The 20,809-nt window shown below is 51.8% G+C and overlaps 1 protein-coding gene across 2 annotated transcripts in view; it reads left to right on the top strand.

Moving 5' to 3' along the window:
- Positions 1-10,919: 10,919 nt before the first annotated feature.
- Positions 10,920-20,809, top strand: part of Rph3a (rabphilin 3A) — a 70,186-nt gene continuing 60,296 nt past the window's right edge. The window contains exons 1-2 of one of the 2 annotated variants that reach the window (XM_029478092.1): positions 10,920-11,280; positions 11,417-11,527. The gene's annotated coding sequence lies outside the window, so the exon portion shown is untranslated. The remainder of the gene's footprint in view (positions 11,281-11,416; positions 11,528-20,809) is intronic. The other variant, XM_021163481.2, reaches the window with a different exon arrangement.

Genomic DNA, 20,809 nt, shown 5'->3' with positions numbered 1-20,809 from the left:
CATTAGACTGTTTACTTCTGTGGCTGACCTATCATGTTCCTGTAGTTCTGGGAGGCCATTAGAAGCCCTTTCCATAAACTGACCATGTGCACATGTAACAGTGGCTTGGAGCCAGGTCCGCAAGAGCCTTTCAGAAGATGCAACCTCTGTCAGGGTTGTGTCACTGTTGCCGTGGCCACTGGTCTACGCTGTCCTGTCCCTGGATCTGGGGTTGAAGGTTCTGGTCCCCACATTGGCTTCTTTGGCTTCACTGCTGTCTGTCTGTCCCATTCTCTTTCCACAGAGGAGTAAAGCAGACGGTGAGGCTTTCTTGCTGTTGCTGTGTATTAATGTCTTTAGCCATTCGCTATCCAGACAGCTAGGAGGGCGATCTATTTAAAGAACATTTAGGCTCCTTTTTCCTTGGCTACCAAAGCTGTGCCAGGGATGGAGATGTGTCTGAAACAGGAACACAAAGGCCCTGGCATACAATAGACCCACCTCCCCTAGAGAGGGGAGAGGGGATCCTTGGGACACTTGCTTCCCTCCTGTTCACTGGATCATGAATTAGTTCTTTATTTTTATTTCCAAAGGAGAGAGCTTGAGTTTGAAACAGGCTACACATTGGCAAAGTGTCCCCTGCCCTGCTTAGGATACCTTACTGGAGAACCTCTTCATGGGCTCTTCTTACACTGAAGCTGGGGTGGGGGTTAGGAGGTAGGGGGCTCGTCCAGGCTTGGCTGTGCTGTACTTTGTCGGTCCCCTGGCCACGTCACCGGGGTCCCCTTCCACCACGCAGGATAAACCTAAAATGTAACTGATTTTATAGATGTGACGTCAGCTTCCCTTCCATATGGGAGGCACCAGTGTTCCTCCAGAGAACCCACACTCGGGGAGAAGAGCTGAACGAACGAACATATCAATAGACACCCCACAGCTCTCAGCATTTTAAGAAGGAGGAAACCCCCTCTCTCCAGAAATGCCAAGGAGCAAATGTGGTACTGAGTCATCAGAAAACAGACAGATTCCCGTCCCTCTTATTTTTAGAAGCCGCTGTCTAGGTACTGGGAGCAGTCGAGAGGGGGAGATTATATTTGGAAGTCCTAATTTGGGAGAGGCTGGCTTTAAAAAGCCAACAGGCTCCCATGGAAGCTGCTTGTCTTCCTTCTCTCCTCCTCTCTGTCATGCTGACGCCCGGTAAGCAGATCCCATGCAGAATCAAACAGATCCATGTTGCCTACCCTTGATGATGGTTTGCCTTTGTAGCTTCCCAAAGTCACAGTCTCAACTGTTGGCTGTCGTTGAGAACACACGGTACCAGGGACTTTGAGTTTTTTAAAAAGTTTGGAATGGCTGACTTAAAGAGGATAAAGCAAGGGAGGAGGGAGAAGAAGAGGAGGAGGAAGAGGAGGAGGAAGGGGAGGGAGAAGAGGAGGGAAGAAGGAAGAGGAGAAGGAGAGGAAGAAGGAGGGGAAGGAGGAGAAGAGGAAGAAGAGGAAGAAGAAGAAAAGAAGAAGAAGAAGAGGAGGAGGAGGAGGAGGAGAGGAGGAGGAGAAGAAGAGGAAGAGGAGGAGGAGGAGGAGAAGAGGAAGAGAAAGAGGAGGAGGAGGAGAAGAGGAAGAGAAAGAGGAGGAGGAGGAGGAGGAGGAGGAGGAGGAGCTGCTTCAGGCATGGCTGGATCCAGGTCCTCAAACCCTAGCATTAGGACTCAGTCTCTCTCCATTGCTCCCTTGCAGAGACATCAGTCTTGGGCTACAGTATACAAAGCCTTCAGCCATCTGAGGCTTACTTTCTAGCCACTTAGTGGCTACAATAAAAAGATGGTTCCTGATTCACATAGCAGTACCCTCTTTTAAGTCCAGAGCTCAGAATGCAGAGGCAGCCAGATGTCTGTGAGTTCAAGGCCAGTCTGTGCTATGTAGTTCTTCATACAACATATATTGCCCAAAAAGAAGGGTCTCTCTTTTCTATTTCACTTCCCTTTCCCCTCCCCTCCCTTTGTTTTCAAGACAGGATCATGCTACATTCTAGGTTCTATGTAGCCCAGGATAGCTTTGGACCCATTATGTAATGTGCCCCAGAAATGCCTTGAACTTTTGTCCTGTAACAGCTTCTCTACTGTTGGGATCACAGGCATATGCCACAATGTCTGGCTCCCCTCCATCCCTATCCCTAATACTGAGGATGGAAGTCAGAGCCACAAGCTGGCTGGGCAAATGCTCTACAACTGAGCTCTGCCCCTAACCTACGACATAACCTCTTTTTCTGAGAAATCAACAAAGATTTTAGATCAGAATCCCATCAGCTTGCTGAGGCTCTCTTGACTCCCTTTCCATACTAATGGTATCCATGGGGTAAAGTACATGAGTGGGTAGTGCTTAGGGCCACTGGGAACTGGGTGGGCACTTAGCAAACAAGGGTGGCCTCAGGGGCAAGGTTGCTGGTCTGGGTCCTCCTAGAAGGTGCTGCATCAACAGTCAAGGTGCCAGCATCCCATTAGAGGAGGGTCTGTGGGGGCCTGCAGGGAGGGCTTCAGAACCTGGGGAGAGTGGAGAGGGAAGGAAGGCTGGGTGTGGGGGGGTATCTTGGAGTCCCTTTGGGCTAAAGATGTTTCAGGAATGTATGAGAAGCCCTCCAGCTCCCTGTCAGAACAATCTTCCCTGCTTTGTCCCTCCTGTAGGCAGGCATCAGCCAGAAGCTGCCCACAGAGGCATGGCCTCATTCGCGCCGATGGGTTTGAGGGCTGTGCAGCTGGAGCCCCTGCCCCACAGGGCTCCCTGTGCTGGGCATCTGGGAGGTGGCAGCCATGGATAATAATCTGTAAAGTGCCTTTTGGATCCAGAGAGGTGTATGTATGTTAGCTGTTGGCTCAGCATTTGTGGGACGGGGAAACAGAGGCAAGAGAGGTTGCAATTTCCTTGTACAGCGTTACACCCCAGTGGTGGCTGTCTACTCTCATTGTGAAGGAACAAATAGTATTCCTCCAACCCTAAGGCCATCTGGAACCTCTGAGTGCGACTTCTATTTGAAACAGGGTCTCTATGGATGTATCTCTGTGGGCTAAGATGGGGTCATACTGGATTGGGGTGGACACTTACCCCAGACTGTTGAGTGCCCTTACACGAAGAAGGGAGTTATTTCCAGGCATGGACAGAGGGGAGGGTGGCATGGGACACTGGAGACAGGACAGAGTGGGGCAGTGATTCCAAGAGGCCACCGCCTGAAGCCAGAACACGGGCATGGCATGGTGTCCCTCAACCCAATCATGTCAAAACTAACTGTCATGGGATGGGGTAGGGTGGGTGTGGCTCAGTGGGTAAGGGGTCTGCTGCACAAGCATGGGGTCTGGGTTTGATTCCTGGTACCTCCATAAAAGCCAGGGGTGGGCACATGGACGTACAAGCCCATTGCTGGGGAGGTAGAGTTAGGGGGATCCCTGGGGCTCAGTGACCAGTGGCCTGACCTACATGGGGGGGGAGTTCATTAGGCAAAGTCAAAACAGAGCTCTATTCTGAGACCCTGTAACATGGAGATTAAACAGTCTTTGGAGTTACAGAAAGGTCAGGATGGTCAGGGGCTCATGATCTCCCTGTGGATGAATAAGATGACCTACTGTTGGACATTTGGGCTATTTCCAGTTTGTGGTTGTTATGAGTCATGTTGTGATGGACATCTGGTTATTTCCTTAGGTTAGATCCCTGGGCCAGCTCTAAGGGTCGCACGCAGGTGTGTGCAGTTGTCCAGGTTCTGACCACAGCCACCCACTGCTATCAATATGCTTTGCCACCCTTAGGTCAGCGCATCTGCCTGTCTGGCCATCTCTTCCTCTTTGCTGTGCTCTGCCAGGGCCAAGTGGGGATCTTGGTACAGGTTCGGCTCGTCTCTGCCCTTCTCAAGCTTGCTGCTTATCTCTCGTGTTGCGCTGAGATTACATAATCGAGGTGTGGAGAGAGCTCCTGGGCGGGGAGATGCTCTCCAGATGTGCAGTAGATGCTGGGGTAGGGAGGGGGAAACTCGCTTGTGGCAGCGAGGGGCGGGGCAGGCTGGTCACGTGGCTTCCCTACTCCCTGCCCCGCTTCCCCAGTCTCTGAGGACATAACCTTATTCAATATCTTCCTACCTAACCCGACAGAAATAAACCTCCCACAGCTCCCTGTGGGCTTGCTCACACTGCACTGTAACCTAGGGACTCTTGAATCTCTTTTGAGGCCTGCCACTCAAAAAAGCGGAGCCCCCATCATCTCTCTATCTGTGGTTTCTGCGCTAAGATAACGTTTTTTTTTTTGTTTTGTTTTGTTTTTTAAAAACAGCCTGGGGAGGTGGCTCGGTGGATAGGGCGCTTTCTTACAAGCACGAGGATCCGAGCTTGGATCCCGGGACCTGTGTAAAAGCTGGGATGGCAGTAGAATGTGTCCTCACCCCAGTGCCACAGGCTGGGGACTCGCTGGTCAGCTAGCCTTGCTGAAAAGGCTCCCGGTGAAGTGAGAGATACTGTCTCAAAGTATTCGGGGAAGGGTGGCAGAGAATGATATAAAGTTGATCTCTGGCCTCTACATGGGCATGCACAGGTACACACACACACACACACACACACTCACCCCACTCAAACACACTAAATAACTGTAATAAAAAATAAACTATAGATACAATAAAGCTGAGAAAGAAGGGCTGCGGAGATGGCTGAGCAGTTCAGAGCCCTGACTGTTCTTTCAGAGGACCTGGGTTTGCCTCCCTTCACCCACACAGGAGCTCAGACCTGCCCCATAACTCCAGTTTCAGGGGTTTCAACACCCTCCTCTGACGTCTGCAGGCACCGGGCATGCATAGGATGTACAGACATTGGTGAGGCAGAACACCCATACTCATATAATAAAACAAATAAATTCCTTCTTCTTTTTTTTTTCTTCAAAAGCTGGGGGAGAAATTGGAATTTTCCAGCAAATGTCAGCCCATCCATCCTCCATGCCTCGGTGGGCGTGGGGACAGCTGAGCTCATCCCTCGAGTTGCTGGCCCTCTGGCAGTGACTGCTCTCTTCTTATTTATTCAGCCCAACCCACCCCCAGCCTCACTCCATGGAGGGACCCAGCCCCTCCCCTGCCTCTCTGCCTGCCTTCTCAGCCCAGAGCCTCCCAGCCTTGTCCCAAGGTAGCAGCACCTCCAAGACTTGGGCTCCCACCAGTGGCCTCCCTGCACCCCACGACAGAGCCCAATCCTGCTAACTGGGAGTGTGTTTGAGCCCCCAGATGGCTCCTTCATGAGTTTCCAGGAAACACAGACGATCTCAGCAGCAGAATTCTAAGAATTGTTCTCCCCTTCAGCATGGAGCAGACAGCCAGTTTGTCGGGGGCTCTGGGCCCGGCTGAGTTAGTGGAAGGCTCAGGGAGGGGCATGTAGCGACCAGGGGCTCTGTGGAGGGTCTGGAGGAGGTACTGTCTTCACTAGCTGCTACTGGTTACTCACAATCCAGAAAGAGGTACGAGAGGACAGCAGTTGGCTTCCTTCATCCTTCTGACTTCAGAGACTTAAGGGGGGGAAGGTTCATTCGATAAGTGGGAGACACAGGAAGACACCTTGTGTTTTTTTCTGAGGCACACAGCTGTGGTAGGTTCTGCAGATAAAAAGGATACTGACCTGGTGAGTGACCATACCACAGGAGCTGTTATTCAGTCTACAAACCAGGAGTGCAGCACAGAGAGGTTTAGGGACTTTACCAAAGCCACACAGCTCTTACGCAGGATTTGAAACTTGGCAACTTTGTCCTGAAACTTGGCCCTCTGACCATTTAATGATTCCTATACTTCTCACTACGGATGCCCGTCTTTTCTTACCTGACACTGATTTGCTGCTGGCAGAGGAGCACACAGTAGGTCCTTGATTTGCTGCCAGCCAAGGAGCACACAGTAGGTCCTTAGTGACAGCTGATATTTGCTATTTGATTGACAAGGCCTTCATTCACAGTGACTAGCCCAGTGGCACATCTCCACCATAACGGAGGCAAGCAGGGGAGCTGGTCCACTCTCAGCTCTTGGGTGAGAAACTGAGGCTTAGAAAGTATGTCAGCCATGAGGCCAAGGTCACATCACCAGCAGGAAGACGAGCCAAGAATCCAACTTTCAAGTCCAAGTCCCCAGCAGTGCACGGCGTCTTGCCTGATAACACCAAACTGGCTGATTAATAAGTAATACCAGCTCATCTGTCTCTGTGAGCCCTGCTGCGGCGCCTCTGTAATCACCTGCCTGTTTCCTGGAGGGAGGGGGAAGCAGTGAGCTCCTAGGACGATGAGCCCCTTTTTCTGTGAGAAGAATCAGTCTGGCCTTGCAGGCTGGCCCCAGGGGTCCCTGTCTGTCCCTCAATGCAAGCCTTCTCCTCCTCCTGTCCTTAAGTCTCTCTGCTTCTTTTTCTTGTCTGATCCTCCATGATGCTACATTCTCTCCTTGGCCTGCTGAAAGCATCTCTCTGGAGTGGGGAGGTGGAGATGGCAGTGAACCCAGCCCCGTGGGAGGGAGGCCTTTCTGGTGTAGGGCCTCTAGCCTGCACATCAGTACACACCCAGGCTGTATCCTTCAGAGCAGATTGATAAGATCGGGTCATTGTGTCCTTTGACTCTGAGGACACCCAGTCTTAACCCCGAAGGCCAGTTCAGGTCTCCAGCATTCTCACCGTATCGGATGTGGTGACTCCTGTGAAAAATGACCACAGGGTTGGTGGTTTGAAATGCCCCGGATATGGAAGCTTGCAGTTCCGGGTCAGGGGTCATTCAGGGAAGATACTCATTGAGCCTCAGTCCCCCTGGAAGGGGATGTCTTTCCTGCCTTTCCAGCTTCTTGAGGATCTTGGTGGGGCTGGGGAGTTTGCTCAGTGGGTTAAAAAGTACTTAACTGCACAAGCATGAGGACGTGACTTCAGATGTCCAGTATGCAATAACCATCGCACATGAAGGGAAGAGACAAGAGGCTCATGGGAACTTGCTGGCAATGATCCTAATTCCAGGTTCAGTGAGAGACCAGTGCCAAAAGAATAAAGTAGAGCATCATAGAGCAGGACACAGGTCCTTTGGTCTCTGGTGTGGAGGAGCCTAAACATGTACATGCACATGTACATTCACATACACATAAATATACACATGCCATACATAAGCTGACATGTGTGAACCCAGAATCACCTGAAAAAGTGTTTCGATTGAGTAATTGTCTTTATCAGGCTGGCCTGTGGGCACATCTGTGGGGTAATTTCTTGATTGTTAATTGATGTAGGAGGGGGCCAGCCCACTGTGGGTGGTGCCATTTTCAGGGCAGGTGGGTCCGGGTTGTGTAAGGGAACTAGCTGAGCCGAGCTGAGCCTGTCAGTGAGCCGGCAAACCCCGTTCTCCGGGGTCTCTGCTTCAAGCCCTTGCTTGAGCTCCTGCTCTGACTTCCCTCATGGATGGACTGACTGTAAGCTGAAATAAACCCATTTTCTCCCCTAAGTTGCCTTCTTTTAAAAAATGCATTAATTTGTATGTATATGTGTTAAGTGCTTGCATGTGTGTCTGTGTATTGCATGACTGCCGGGAACCAGAGAGGCAGTGGATCCTGAAGAGCTGGGTTGACAGACAGTTTTGAGCTTCCGTGTGAGGGCTGGGAGTCAAACCCTGGTCCTCTGACCAAGCGACGAGCACTCCTAACTGCTGAGCTGTTTCTCCAGCCTCTCCCCCTCCCCCCAAACTGATTTTGGTCAGAGTGTTTAAAATATCACAGCAGAGCCGAAACTAGAAAACACATGCTAGGCTCATGGATGCACACACATGCACATACACACATGCACACACACATACACACTTGCACACACACGCACACATTCATACACAAACACATGCACATACATACACAAACACATGCACACACACGCACACATGCACACACAGACACACACACAAACACAGACACACACAGATACAAACACACATGTATGTACATGCACACACATGTACATACACGCACGCATGCACCCCCCCACACACGCACGCACACACACATGGACACACATACACGCACACACAGTAATAATCATACTGAGTCTGGAAAGAGCCTGGTGTGCTAGAGAGCTCTCTTGGAGCCAGCATGGTCCCTCTTGCTACGGGGTGGATGGGCATCCTAACTGGCTGTTCACCAGAACAAGGGCAGGACAATGCAGTTGGTTGCTGCACCCAGCCCCTTGGGATGCTCCTTGAGAGAGCTCTGGCTTGAATGAAACCTTAGGGAGCAGCCTCAAGGAATCTGGTTTCAAAGGCGGCTCCCCACTGCAGTGGCTGTCAGAACTCATAGCAGTTGCTGGCTCTGAATGGCTTCTCTGCACACTTGGGGCAGCGGAGGGAGTTGGAGACTGAGCAGGGAGCTGGCTAGGTGGGTGAGTCCCCCCTGAGAAGAGGATGTTCCTAGAGGGCAGACACCCAGGAGGGTGCTGAGCTGAGGTTTAGCCATATTACTTTATAAGTTCTGTGAAAAAACCCTGTTTCAGTGAAGACTTGGGCAGGAGCCCAGCCTGCAAAAGCAGCTAGAAGCATCCAGTTAAAATCAGGCTCTATAGGGTATTTTTTTTTAACTCTTGCCTGGGAGGTTTAGAGGACCTGATTGGACAAGAGGATGATAAAGACACAGATGTTGCAGAGAGATTTCCTTTCCTGTTAGCTGCTGCCTGGATGTGCGACTTCGGGGGCTTTCCCCTCTTCCTCTGGGTTTCTCCTCTGAAGCTGGACAGCTTAACCCCACTCCATGTCATTATGGAGACACAAGACAGTAGCTGTGGCTGGACAGGACACACAGTAGGTGTCTTGGCATTTGGTGGTTCTGTTTCATCCTCAAAAGAGCTGGATCTGAGCCAGGTCTTTGCAGAATACATGGTTCTCATGGCTGAGAGGCCATGCTGGGGGTAAGAACTCCCCAGGATCCAGGGGCTGAGACTCCTACAAGATACTTGGGTTCTAGCCCCTTAATCAGCACACAGTGTGACTTTTGTCCTTCCGAGAGTTTCTTGAGTGTTTGCTCAAATGTTTGTTGAGGGCTTAGTGCGTGCTGGGCTTGAGTAGGTTGGAGAACACAGGCTCTGTATCCGAACGCTCTTCAGCTCTGTCCTCCAAATCTGCTCACAGGTCTTTGACTATAAAGACTCTCCAAGCCCCTGGGTCCCTTCTCCATCGGTGAAGTGACAGGAATGAACGTGTGCCATTGTCTCAGCTAAGAAAATACTCAGTAGCCAGGCAGTGGTGGCGCATGCCTTTAATCCCAGCACTTGGGAGGCAGAGGCAGGCGGATGTCTGAGTTTGAGGCCAGCCTGGTCTACAGAGTGAGTTCTAGGACAGTCAGGGCTATTCAGAGAAACCCTGTCTCAAAAAAAAAAAAAAATCAGTAATGTCTTGGCCCCCAAACTGTAAGATTCTGTCGAGCGGTCCTGCAGGGCAGACATCCTAGTGGGCATACTTTGGAATCCCAACCCTGGGTTTGATCCCTATGACTGTCACTCACCGTGTAGCCTCCAGCAAGGAATGGAATCTCTTGGGTCTTAACTTCTTTATTTTTAGAATGGGAATGGCAGCCGCCACAGAGGGGGCACAGAGACCCTCAGATGAGACATGCAGAGCTTCTGGAAGGATGTCTGGAACATAGCAGGTTCCCAATAAATAGCTGACATCACCACAGCTATCACAGTCAGCATTGTGATCATTATCTGCACCACCACCATCACCACAACCACCACCAGCAACCACCAGCACCACCCCCACCATAATCATTGCCACCATCATCATGATCTTCATGCTTTCATCATCACCCAGATGACCACCACCACCGTCAACACCACTGTAGTGATCATCTGTAGAGCCAAGCTCCAAATGGTCTCTCAGATCCTGGCAGTCTGAATCCTAGCTCTCAAAGGGAGACTTTAGTGGCGAAAGTAGTGTGACTCACCCTGGGCCCTCAATGGGAAACTTTACATATGAGTCCCCAGTGGAGAGAGGAACACCCCTCACTTGGCTGGGAGGTTCTAAACAGCCCTTGGCTTCTTTCAACTTTGCCACTCTCTACCGCGGGCATGTTCTTGTAGCTGGCAGCAGCAGCATACACTGGGGATCCGGGATGCTGGTGCCATGGGAACGCATTCCCACTGTATATCACCCCCCTCTCTGGAGATTTATTTCCTGTGCGTAGTGATTTTACCTCAGAGAGCCAGTCTGGTTTGGGGAGATGGGTCTTTGGCAGAGGATCATGTCTGCTCTGGAACTCCTAAGATTTCCAGCTCCATCCCACTCAAACCACACGCTTGCACCAGCCTCGTCGGCTGTCAAGTCCTTTATCTCCGTCAAAACATTTGAATCAGAGGGTGGGTTATAGATCATGGAATCAGAGCAGCCCCTAGTGTGGGCTTTCTTATCGCTACCTTAGACTCATTCTTTCTGTCACTAGGAAAATGTGGTGGCCGTGTCTTCAGTTTGCAGACAGGACGTGGAAACATTAAGTGCCATCCCCAAGGTTGCATGGGGCTGGCCCAGGCTCCCTGAAACCTGTCAGATGTAGTTGTTTAAACAAACCACCATCCCCTTCAGGCACTCCTGTTTTTTGTTTTGTTTTTTTTTTTTAGCCTTGTTTTTTCCTGCCGTCTTCTGAGCCTGAGCTGCAGACTTCAGCAGCAATGTGGATGATCCTGGAAGCCACAGGGAGACGCACAGGTACCTGCGAAGATCAGGGGTTGTTATAGCTCATTTGACAATATTAGCATAAGTGTGCAGCGAGGTGGCCCGCATGCAGTCTGACAAAATCGTCCTGGTTCCTCTACTCTGGTCTCTCCCTTTCTCTGCTGCAGCGATCCAATAACTTCCCCTGTTCTGCCTGGGGTTAGTGGCCGCCCTTCCCCTCTGCTTGCGTCCTGGTGCTGTCCGTGGTACTGACTGCCAATCCGGATCGTTCTGGGGCGCCCAGCCTCCCCTCCTGGCCTCCCACCTCTTCTCCCGCAGGCAACGCGGCACAATGCATCGCGGTGGGAGGCAAGCTGGGCTCCCCTGCTCCGCCGGGAAGCGGCTGCCCCTCCCTCTGGATCACACAGGGTTTTTGCAGTAGGTGACAGCAGGATCGGGCACCAGGGAAGCAATTGATTCCTCTCTAACCCGCATCCCAGAGTTGCCTACGCTGCCCAGAGAGAGAGAGAGAGAGAGGAAAGAGAAGAAGGGAGAGAAAGAGAGACTTACAAAACCTTCCATGTGGAGTAGTCTGGGTGATTCACTGCCCACCGCTGCAGACTCTAGCTGCACTTAGTTTTCGCCTCTGACAGGGGTATTTCATTTTTGTCTTTTTTTTTTTTTCCTTTTTGTGTGTATGTGTGTGCATGATTTAGGGGCATGCATTCGTGTTGGTGCCTCAGTTTTATTTTGGGAAGACCGGGAGAGTCAAACGCACAATTTTCTTTCAGGCATATCTGCTGGTCTTTCAAGCCAAGTCGCTGGAACTTAACACCTCCCCCCCCAGCAGGGAGTTGGCAAGAATTTGGCTGCCTATTCTGCTGCAATCCTCTACTGTCCTGGTGAGTGACATTCTTCGTGGTGGTCCCCCAAACGGACTAGGAGATCTCAGGACCCTAACTGAGATGTGCATGCATGAGCTAGGGAGAGGGAAGCGGGGAGGGTAGGGCTGTTGAGAACCGAGCATAGTTCTCTGCCTGCGTTCTGTAGGCTTTTATCAGCAGCACTCCGGAGGCGAATGGGATTTTAGTACAGTGCCCAGGGAGGAGGCAAGTGTGTGCCTGCTCAGGCGACATGAGCAGGAGAGTGGCTTCTGCCCAGCCTGTCCTCTTTGCAGCAGAACCTGAGGAAAGTGATTGGCAGCTCTTGAATTAGTTAACCCTTCATGGCCTGTATGGCACACGGGGCCTCTGAGTGTTTGGAGTTGGTGGGTGGGCGTCTTGGCCCCGGTTGGGAGAGTCAGCTGAGCCTGGAATGTTAACCCTTGCCTGGGCATCCTGGGCCAGCATTTGCTTAGGATGGGGCTCAGACCGGGCTCTCCGCCAGGGCTGGCTGAGTAATTGAATTGTGGTGGGTTCTGCAAACTCAGCTGTCCTGAGATGGGAGAGCGGGGAACCATGAAAGCGCCACCTTTTCTCTTGGCATGAATGGTCAAGCAGCCAGCTGCCTGCCGAGCTGGGGATGCTGAGATGGGATTTTACAGGTGGTGTCACCTGTAAGAGACTGGATGGGGGGTATGTATGTGGCTGTGACACAGTGCACTCTGTCACTGAGCCCACCTTGTCATTGAGAAGGGGGCCATGACATCCCAACCCCAGGTCCCCAATTCCAGGACAAGCTGTAACCCCTATACCAGTTTCTTTCTCTGATATCCCAATGGGGGTAACCCCATACCAACCTGTTAGCGAGAGGTCCCTCACCACTCAATCCCGAAGCTCATGTTTCATTTTAAAATGCTTTTGCCAGTAATCTGTGATCTATGGGAGAGGACTCAGTTCTGCTTCCTGCTTTAATTACTTCCTACCTTTTTTGGGGAAATGAAAGTCTTTATTTTTAGCACTGCGATCCACTTCAGCCATCTCTATCCACTGGAATTTCTTCAGGAAGTTGAACTTGGGAGGTAAGAAGAAGACAAGGTTAACCCTAGGGACTGGCAAGCTGGAAATGTCAAGAGAGTCACCCAGCCCCAGCCCCAGAGCTATGAGGGGCCCGGGGAGCTCAGGGTACAAGCCTATGTGGGCAGGACACAGGAGGAGAGTGTAGGTAGCCTGGTGGTTAGCGCCAAGGAGAGGGTCCCCTGAAACCTGGCTGCCAATCTGGGTGACCTTGAGGAATCTGCCTCCATGGGAAGCCATACATATGAATAGAAAGTGAAGAAATCTGGCTTGCTCGAATGAGATGCTGCAGGCTTGGCCATGGGTGATACTTCGAATACTGGACTTCCATGTTCTTTGGTTGGAGCAGACTGTGGCTGGACATTGGAACGGGGGGGGGGGGGGGGGGGGGGGGGGGGGGGTTGGGTGTGTGTGGCGGATTGAGGTTCACTGTTGCAATGAGAGTGAATCCTTCCACTACTGGGCTGTGGGGAGGCTGCAGGGCTTGGAGGGCTATCAAGGGAGCCCGGGGGGCCCAGGCAGTGTCACAAATACCGTGGGACATTTCCCTGGTTAATTTCTAGTATCCAACCCTGCAGCACAATACACCCCAGGCCCGGGGTGCCCAGACACGAAGGCTTCCTGGCCATCCATCTCCCTGCCTCCTCATCTCCCTCAGGGTGGCCGAGAGCCAGGAGCCTGCCTCCTCCCTGTCACATCTGAAGTGGTGCATTGGGGTGCACCAGTGAGAGAACCTTCCGGAAAGATTCTTGGCCTTGGAACAGGGCCCTTGAGTCTTGGTGCTCTCTTCCCTTTCTGGGCCTCAGTTTCCCCATCTCTGCAATGAGTCAGCTGCTCTGGGTGATCAAGGCTCCTTCCAGATCCTCAGGTCTTTGTTACAGCTGCTGCTTTGGCAAGGGGCAGCCATACTTTTAGGGAGAGTTACTGTCATTGCCCTCCGATCCCACTTTTGGGGGACACCCAGAGAAGGAAAGCACCTTGTCTAAAGCCACACAGCAATCATGGCGTAGCCCTCTTGGAATCCACCTTCATGGGTATCAAGGCATTCTTTTACCCCTACGTACTGGTAGACCCCACTTCTCATCCCTGGCCTGGGGCATAGAAGGGATGGATGCCCTCCAAACCTGTCCTGGTCTGGGAAGCTGAGCTCTGGAGACAGATAAGGTTAATCCTTGTAAATGGGGCTTCTTCTATTCCATCAGCATGGAAGAGAGGGGGGTCCTAGTAGCTCCTGCTGCCCTGTTACCTCAGCCACTGTGTTTGATTTGTGTTTGGGGTGGGTGGCTGCTGGGGGTGTGGCTTATAGGACATGGACTTATATAGGACATGAGCATCTTTATTAACACCTTTCCTGTCCTGTACCACTTACAGACCATGGCTTTCTGTCAGTAACCCCCCCCCCCCAGCCAGCAAGCATATGGTCCTGCCTTTTCCTGCAGGGGCCTGGGGGCAGGGTGGTCTTACAGGCAGACAAGCTGGAGTTGAGGTAGTAGGGTTTATTTCTGTTAAGAGAGCTGTGGCTGAACCTGGATAAAAATAAACCCCGGGACCCAGTAGTGGTGGGTTGGAGCTGAAGCATCTGAATTATTCAGCTGCCACCCAGGATGGAGAGAGGCTTATGTGTTCAGGGGACAAGGAGGAGGAGGAGGAGGAGGGGACTACACTGCAGATACAGTCCTCCCTTCCTGTCACCTGCCCCGCCTTCCAGTCTAGGAACTGCAGTGTGGTCACTGGAGCTGTGTGATTTCAGGCAGGTCCTGAACCTCTCTGAGCCTCAGTGCCTCCTGTTAGGTGTGTGATGGTGAAAGCAGTATTCTAGTGTAGACCACAGGCTAGACCCTGGGCCCTGGAGACAGGTCAGCTTAGATCTAGGTTCTAGCACTTTCTCTGTGTGTGGTGGCCCAGCCCTGGACTTTACTTACCTCGTCTGTCACACCCCTCATGGCGGTGGTGACAGTATTAGGACAGTTAAGAGTTAATGCATGCCAGCTGCCTAGCTGTGAGGCTGACAAGGAATAAGCAGCGGGGAAACAACCCTGTCTTGGGGGTGGGGTGTGTGTAATATTGGCATCTGTAACAGCAACACTGCTCACACTGAGGCAGAGGGCTGGGTGAGGGGGAGCCTAGAAGGACTCCTCAGTTCAAAATACAGCTATGAGACCCAGGAGGGAGCAGACAGGTTTGCTAGGGGCAGGGGGTTCTGAGGCCTCAGTTTCCCCATCTGTGAAGTGGACACAATGACCTTCTCCCTCTAGGCTTTAGATATTCCAAGCAAGTCCCAGGTCATCATTCAGGGTGGTCCCTGGAGGGTTAAAGAACATCTGTTTCCTCCAAGGTCTAAGGCTCCCTTGGCTCCTTGAACCCCAGAGATTTTGCTGAGTCATCTCATCCTATAAGCTCAGGGCTGGGCTTTTGATCTTCTTCCTGCTATGAGTCCCTTTACCTGGCCTGGTATTCCTTCCTCATAGGCCTGAGATACTACAAGGTGAGACCCTTAAGGGCTAGGCTGACCTGTTGTGTCAGGGTGAACACAGCAGGTGCTTATCACCAACTGAATGGATGAATGAATGAATGAATGAATGAATCAGCTGATTGGTGAAATGTTAACTGATTGACTAATGGAGGGGTGAGTCTGAGAGTGGCCTTTAGTCAATGTTCTAGTCAGAGGTATGTATGCAGTAGGCACTCACTCCATTAGTGTTTATTGAGTGTGATGTCATTGGTGGGGTTGGAGGGATTTTTTGTTCTCATCTCAGATCCGCTGCAGGCAGAACCCTCTTCTCTTGCCAGAAACTCACTGCTGCTGATTCATTGACTCTGTACCTGTGGTATACCCAGCACCGGGTCTCTGAGTGCTAGGACAAAATCCCATTTCCTTTAGGGTCTTGAGTAAGGTACGGTTTGGGTTGGGTGAGGGCACAGAAGGGGGTCTCTGCCCTGCCTGCTTGAAACACCAAGTACACGGATACCTGGAATTCTCTGCTGAACTTTAGCCCTTTGCTCCCCAAGCACTGACCAAGGGGCAGATGCTTCTGGGGTGGGTGGAGAGTCAGTGCCGCTGGATGTAGTCGCTTACACGATAGTAAGAAAGCCTATGCCTTCCTACCTGGGAGGCAGGCTTGGGTTTGGCAGCAGCAGCAGAGGAGTTTGCATCATCCAGGGGCTTTGGAGGCAGCAGAGACTGGGAAAGATCAAGGGTGCTGGTTGTGTCCTGCTGGGTGACCTGGGAGGGTGGGAAGGGTGCTGGGTACTAAACTTCCGTTGTTGCTGCACCACGGAGGCTGAGGAGCCTGGATGGGGGCTTGGTTCAGTCTGTGATTCATAAAGTCCCCTCGTAAAGTGTTAGCTATCAGGTGTTTCTTGATCCCCCAAACTCTTAAATGTGGGCACCTGTGTGTTCCCACACCACAGGGCTCTGAAGGCTTTTTTTTTTTTAAGAGTACAGAGAGAGTACTTGAGGAGATGAAGCTTCTGGCACTTCTGGTGTGTAATGAGACTTGATGTTCTCCCTGAGGTCTGGTCTCTGTACCCAAGAGGTTGAGCAGGACTGGAATCTGGAGCAGGCTCTACCTCCTGTCCCCCACCATTTGCTTTCTTATTCTTGTCTTCATCCCTGCTAACCTTCGGGGGCTCTGGGTTCTAACATGGCACTGCCTGCAATGTCACCACAGTTTCCTTGAAGCCATTGTCCTGCCGTCATTAGCGTTAATGATATAATGCAGTCTGAAATCTCATTGCACTGGAGCCGTGGCCGCGGTCGCCGACTGTGCCTTAGTGAACCAGCCAGAGAGCAGGAGATGGGGCCTCAGGAAGCTGGGGTGTGCCCGCCCCCCACAATTCACCACCGACAGGGCTCCTCTCCTGGCATCAAGCCATGTCTGGTTTGTGAAGAGTGAGCGACGGAAGGAGGAACTCTCTTCCGCCTCAGCTCCCGCCTGGCGCTTCCAGCTGCCCGATTCTTTCCTTTTTTTTTCCCCTTCGCTGCGTCTCCACAGTGACAGGCAGAGACTTGTGAATGAAGCCGCTTTCAGCAGCACGCACCTTACATAAGTGGCTTTTCTGTGCCAGCCGCTGATGGCAGGTGGCGGGCGTTTGGGGGGCCGCTTGGAGCAAAGATGCCCTGAAGTTAGTTAGAAGGCAATTCAGGGCAGCCGCAGGAAGCACCTGTGTGGCTAGCTCTGGCCATGACCAGCATCTCTGCCCTCCTCTTCCAGCTGTCTGTCCTTCCTGTATCACTGTGGTATGGTTTGGAATGTCTGCCTCTGTCTGCTTGCCTGCCTGCCTATCTGCCCTTCACCTCCATCTTCTTTCCCTCCCTTTAAAACTCTCCATCCTCTTCTTCATAGGCTCATTTCCCTCACCTTGTCCACCCCCACCCCCAATCCCTGCATCTTTCTCCCTTCTCTTACCTCTTTCTTCTAGCCCCCTCCCAGTGCTGGGCTCGAGTATCTTCTGCTGTAGATACATAGCCATGATTGTGAAGGTCCTGGGGGCTCAACCAACCTGGCTTGCCTGGGGCTTTCTGTGCAAAGATCAGCTCGCAGACCAGCTTTGACAAGCTAGTCATCGTACCTCTAAGCCATGCCTGCCTGAACCACAGTGAGGCTTTCCAGAAGTCTGAGGTTCTGAGTTCTCAGTGAGCTGCCCTCCTACTAAGGGGGACACACTGGCTTCGGAAGCTGTCCCCAGTCTTGGCATCCTGCTACTTAGGTGTGCAGAGCACAGTGGTCCATCCAGGGGTGTGAGCCAACTCCCTCCACCATCCGGCCACTACATCATTCCACCACCGGTCGACAGGGGAACAGGGAAATTCCAACACGAGGTACTCTGGGTCACATTTCCCTGTGGGACTCTCAGACAATCTGGGGATCCACCACTCTAGGATGGGTCTCAGTCTTATGTGTCTGGCATGTTCCCATGTGGCACTGAGGCAGCTGATCCGGGACCCACACTTAGATGGTCACTGTTGCTTTTACAGAGTTGGACAGTGAAGAGTAACACGGAAGTTGGGAGACAGTGAGCAGAGCCATGCTGGGTCTGGGTCAGGTAGAGGCAGAGGATCTGGGGGCGGGGTCAGATGTGGGTATATCTTGCAGCTGTGTGGAGAGGATCGGAGACCATTCCAGGGATGGCTGTCCTTAGTAGACATCCAGTGGCTGTGATCTTGGAGATTTTAGCTCTGGGGGAGAAGGGCCTCCCTGTATGTAGGGGCCAGTGGGGTGTAGCAAGACCAGCAAAATGTGCCAAGTAAGAGACTGACTGTCTGAGGGCTGCAGGTGCCCACTGCATGCGGTAAAGGCATGGTCCCCTCTCTACAGAAGATAAAGTGGCTGGGAGCGGCCATGTTCATTGGTCACCAGATGAAGGGCAAGACAGCTTGGTAGAGGTGGTAAGGCTCCTGGAGGTGGTGATGCCCTGTGAGGCCTGGTGTGTCTCATTAAGTCATCTCAGAAATCTGATGCTGAGGACACAAGGCGCAGACCTCGGGACCCCTCATCCCACTCTGGGTCTGCCTGTGGCCCCTAGAGTAGGCTAGACCAATTCTCAAGAGAACTAGCAACTAAGGCCAAAAGTAAGACCGGGGGCTAGCCAGGGGACAGACAGACAGACCAGCAGGTCCTGCCTCAGACTTGCCTGACTGAAGGGACCATTGCCGTCTCCATCCACCTAACTGTATGGTGTGTGTGTGTGTGTGTGTGTGTGTGTGTGTGTTAGAGTTCTCTAGAGGAACAGAACTGACAGAATACACACACACATACACACACATACATGGAGGGGGGATTTGTTAGAATGGCTGACAGGCTGTGGTTCAGCTAATCAAACAATGGCTGAATGACTGTCTACCCATGAAAAGTCCAAGAATTCCGCATTGATTCATTATGTGAATGTCTCAGCTGGTCTTCAGTGAACTCTGGATTCCAGAATCCCAAAGAAGTAGGCTCTAATGCCAATGTGAACAGTGCTTGTCCGTGAGGGCGAGCAGACAAAGAGACCAAACGCTCTTCTTCTGTGTCTTTATATCAGCTGCCAGCAGAAGGTCTCTCCTCCAGCCTCTGCGTCTCATAGGCCAGGCTTACAGCTGCCAATGTCTGCCAGCCAAGGCCTGAGGGCTTTTTTGTTTTGGTGGGAGCCCAGTCACTTCTCACCCTCATTTCCTGAGATACACCTTCAACCCGAGTGAACCTCCTTCCTAGTGGTATATTTCTCCATTATTCTCTTTTATCCCCTGACTCCACTCCCCTCCCTTCGTGGGCACTGACGTTCTGTGCTGTCACTGCTAATGGTCTCCCTTTGGGTGGCAGATGGATGCTTCCAACATGCCTTTAAACTTACGTAACCGGTGTTGCGCTGGATGGCCGGTGACTTCTCACTCTCCTGTATCATTCTCTGCTTCTACTCTTGCTGGGCTCCAGGGTGTGAATCTTCCCAGTTTCTAGTATGTTTAATTTTGTGTGTGTGTGTGTGTGTGTGCTCACATGTGTGGATTGTACCCTGCTCCTTGTATACCTATGCCCCAGCTCCCATTTCCTGCCAGCCCATCATATTCCTGAGATTTCCTTGCACTCACTGACTATAACTCCTTCAGGACCCGGAAGTTGCTGGTTTGATTTTGGTTATTTTGTTTAGCAAGCACCGGATGCCAGCTTATGATGTTAAGCCCGGGGCATGTGGAAGAGGCAGGAGATTACCTGGGGGCTGGAGCTGGTTTTGATCCCAGTTCTGTTACACAGTGGCTGTGTGGCCTTTAGTGAAGTGAAGTTCTCTAAGCCTCAACTTCTCCTGTAACATGGGGTAGAGATGATAATATTCATTTTATAAAGTTAAGCGGTGAAGTAAGATGGTGTGGGGCGCTCTTTGGGTTAGACATCTGTCTAGATGTTGATAGTTTGCGTTAGCCACCTTTCCATTACTGTAACAGAATACCCAAGACAATAAACTTAAAAAGAAGAAAGGTTTCTGGTAGCACATAGTTCTGGAGGTTTCAGCCCCTGGATGGATGGCCCCCTGGCTTTTGGGTGTAACTTGATCAGAGCACACAGTTGAGCAAGCTGATTAGCTCATGGTGATTGGGAAGCAAAGAGAGAGGGAGAGAGAGCGAGAAAGGGAGAGAAGAAGAGGGAGATTGAGAGAGAAGGAGAGGGAGAGAGAGAGGAAGAAGGAGGAGGAGGAAGAAGAGAAAGAGGAGGATGAGGAGTTGGAGTTGAGTTCCTAAACCTGACCACAAGGGCAGGCTGGGGCTTCAGTGGCAGGGAGGTCACTGACACCTCCTAGGGCCTTCAGAGCATCTCATTACCCCCTTGCTAGAAAGAACAAGGAGCTGAGAGCCAGCCTTCCTGGGTTCATCCACCCACAGGCCCCTGGAGCCAACATCCTTCCATAGATGCAGCTTTAGGGCCACAGAGGATTACCCAGGAGTCCACGGTGCCATGGGGTCTCTCCCTAGCTTGGGTTCTTCTCTTTAGTTGCTCTCTTAATCCTAGGAGGAACCTTGAACCACAGGCTTAGATGTCACCTGTATCTCTAACCCTTGCTGACAACAAACTTAAACCCTGAATTCTCATAGCAAGGGAGTGGACGCGCGTACTCTCTCCTCGGTCTTCTGTCAGGGGCTGTTCTCCAGTTCTGAGGATAAAAAAGCTGCCTGTGTCTTTGCAACGTCCATTCTTAGTCCTAGTCCGTAGCTCCTTCACGCCTGGGTGGAGGCAAAGCACGAACGTCATTGCAATTAGACCTTCTGACCAGTAGGGGGCAGGAAGAACAGTGGCCGGAAGCGTCCCAGGCCATCTTCTGATGGCTTGGTGCACCCTCCAGGAATACACATCTCAACCTGTGCTGTGAATCAGAAACCTGGCTTTGTAGCCTCAGTTTCCTCACCTGTGCTATGGGAATCATTATGGTATCTTCCCAATGTCGCCACAGAGTCTCAGAACAGGGCTCAGACTGTGACATACCCTACAGGTTAGCTGGCTGCGGAGGACTTTCTAGTTTTAAAAATACCGCTTTGAGATCGGAGGGCAGAGCTGGAAGGTTTTTTCCCCCTTTAACAGAGGAGAAACGTCACACTGGGAAGTCAGTTGCCTGTGCTCACGGTTGGGGAGGGACTAGGGAGGGCTCAGTCATCTTAAAAAATAGCCGGGCGTGGTGGCGCACGCCTTTAATCCCAGCACTCGGGAGGCAGAGGCAGGCGGATTTCTGAGTTTGAGGCCAGCCTGGTCTACAAAGTGAGTG

The sequence above is a fragment of the Mus caroli genome, chromosome 5 (assembly GCF_900094665.2).
Source record: "Mus caroli chromosome 5, CAROLI_EIJ_v1.1, whole genome shotgun sequence".
NCBI classification, from domain to species: domain Eukaryota; kingdom Metazoa; phylum Chordata; class Mammalia; order Rodentia; family Muridae; genus Mus; species Mus caroli.
Note: the sequence above shows the minus strand (reverse complement) of the source record. Positions and strands in the feature narration are given on the sequence as shown.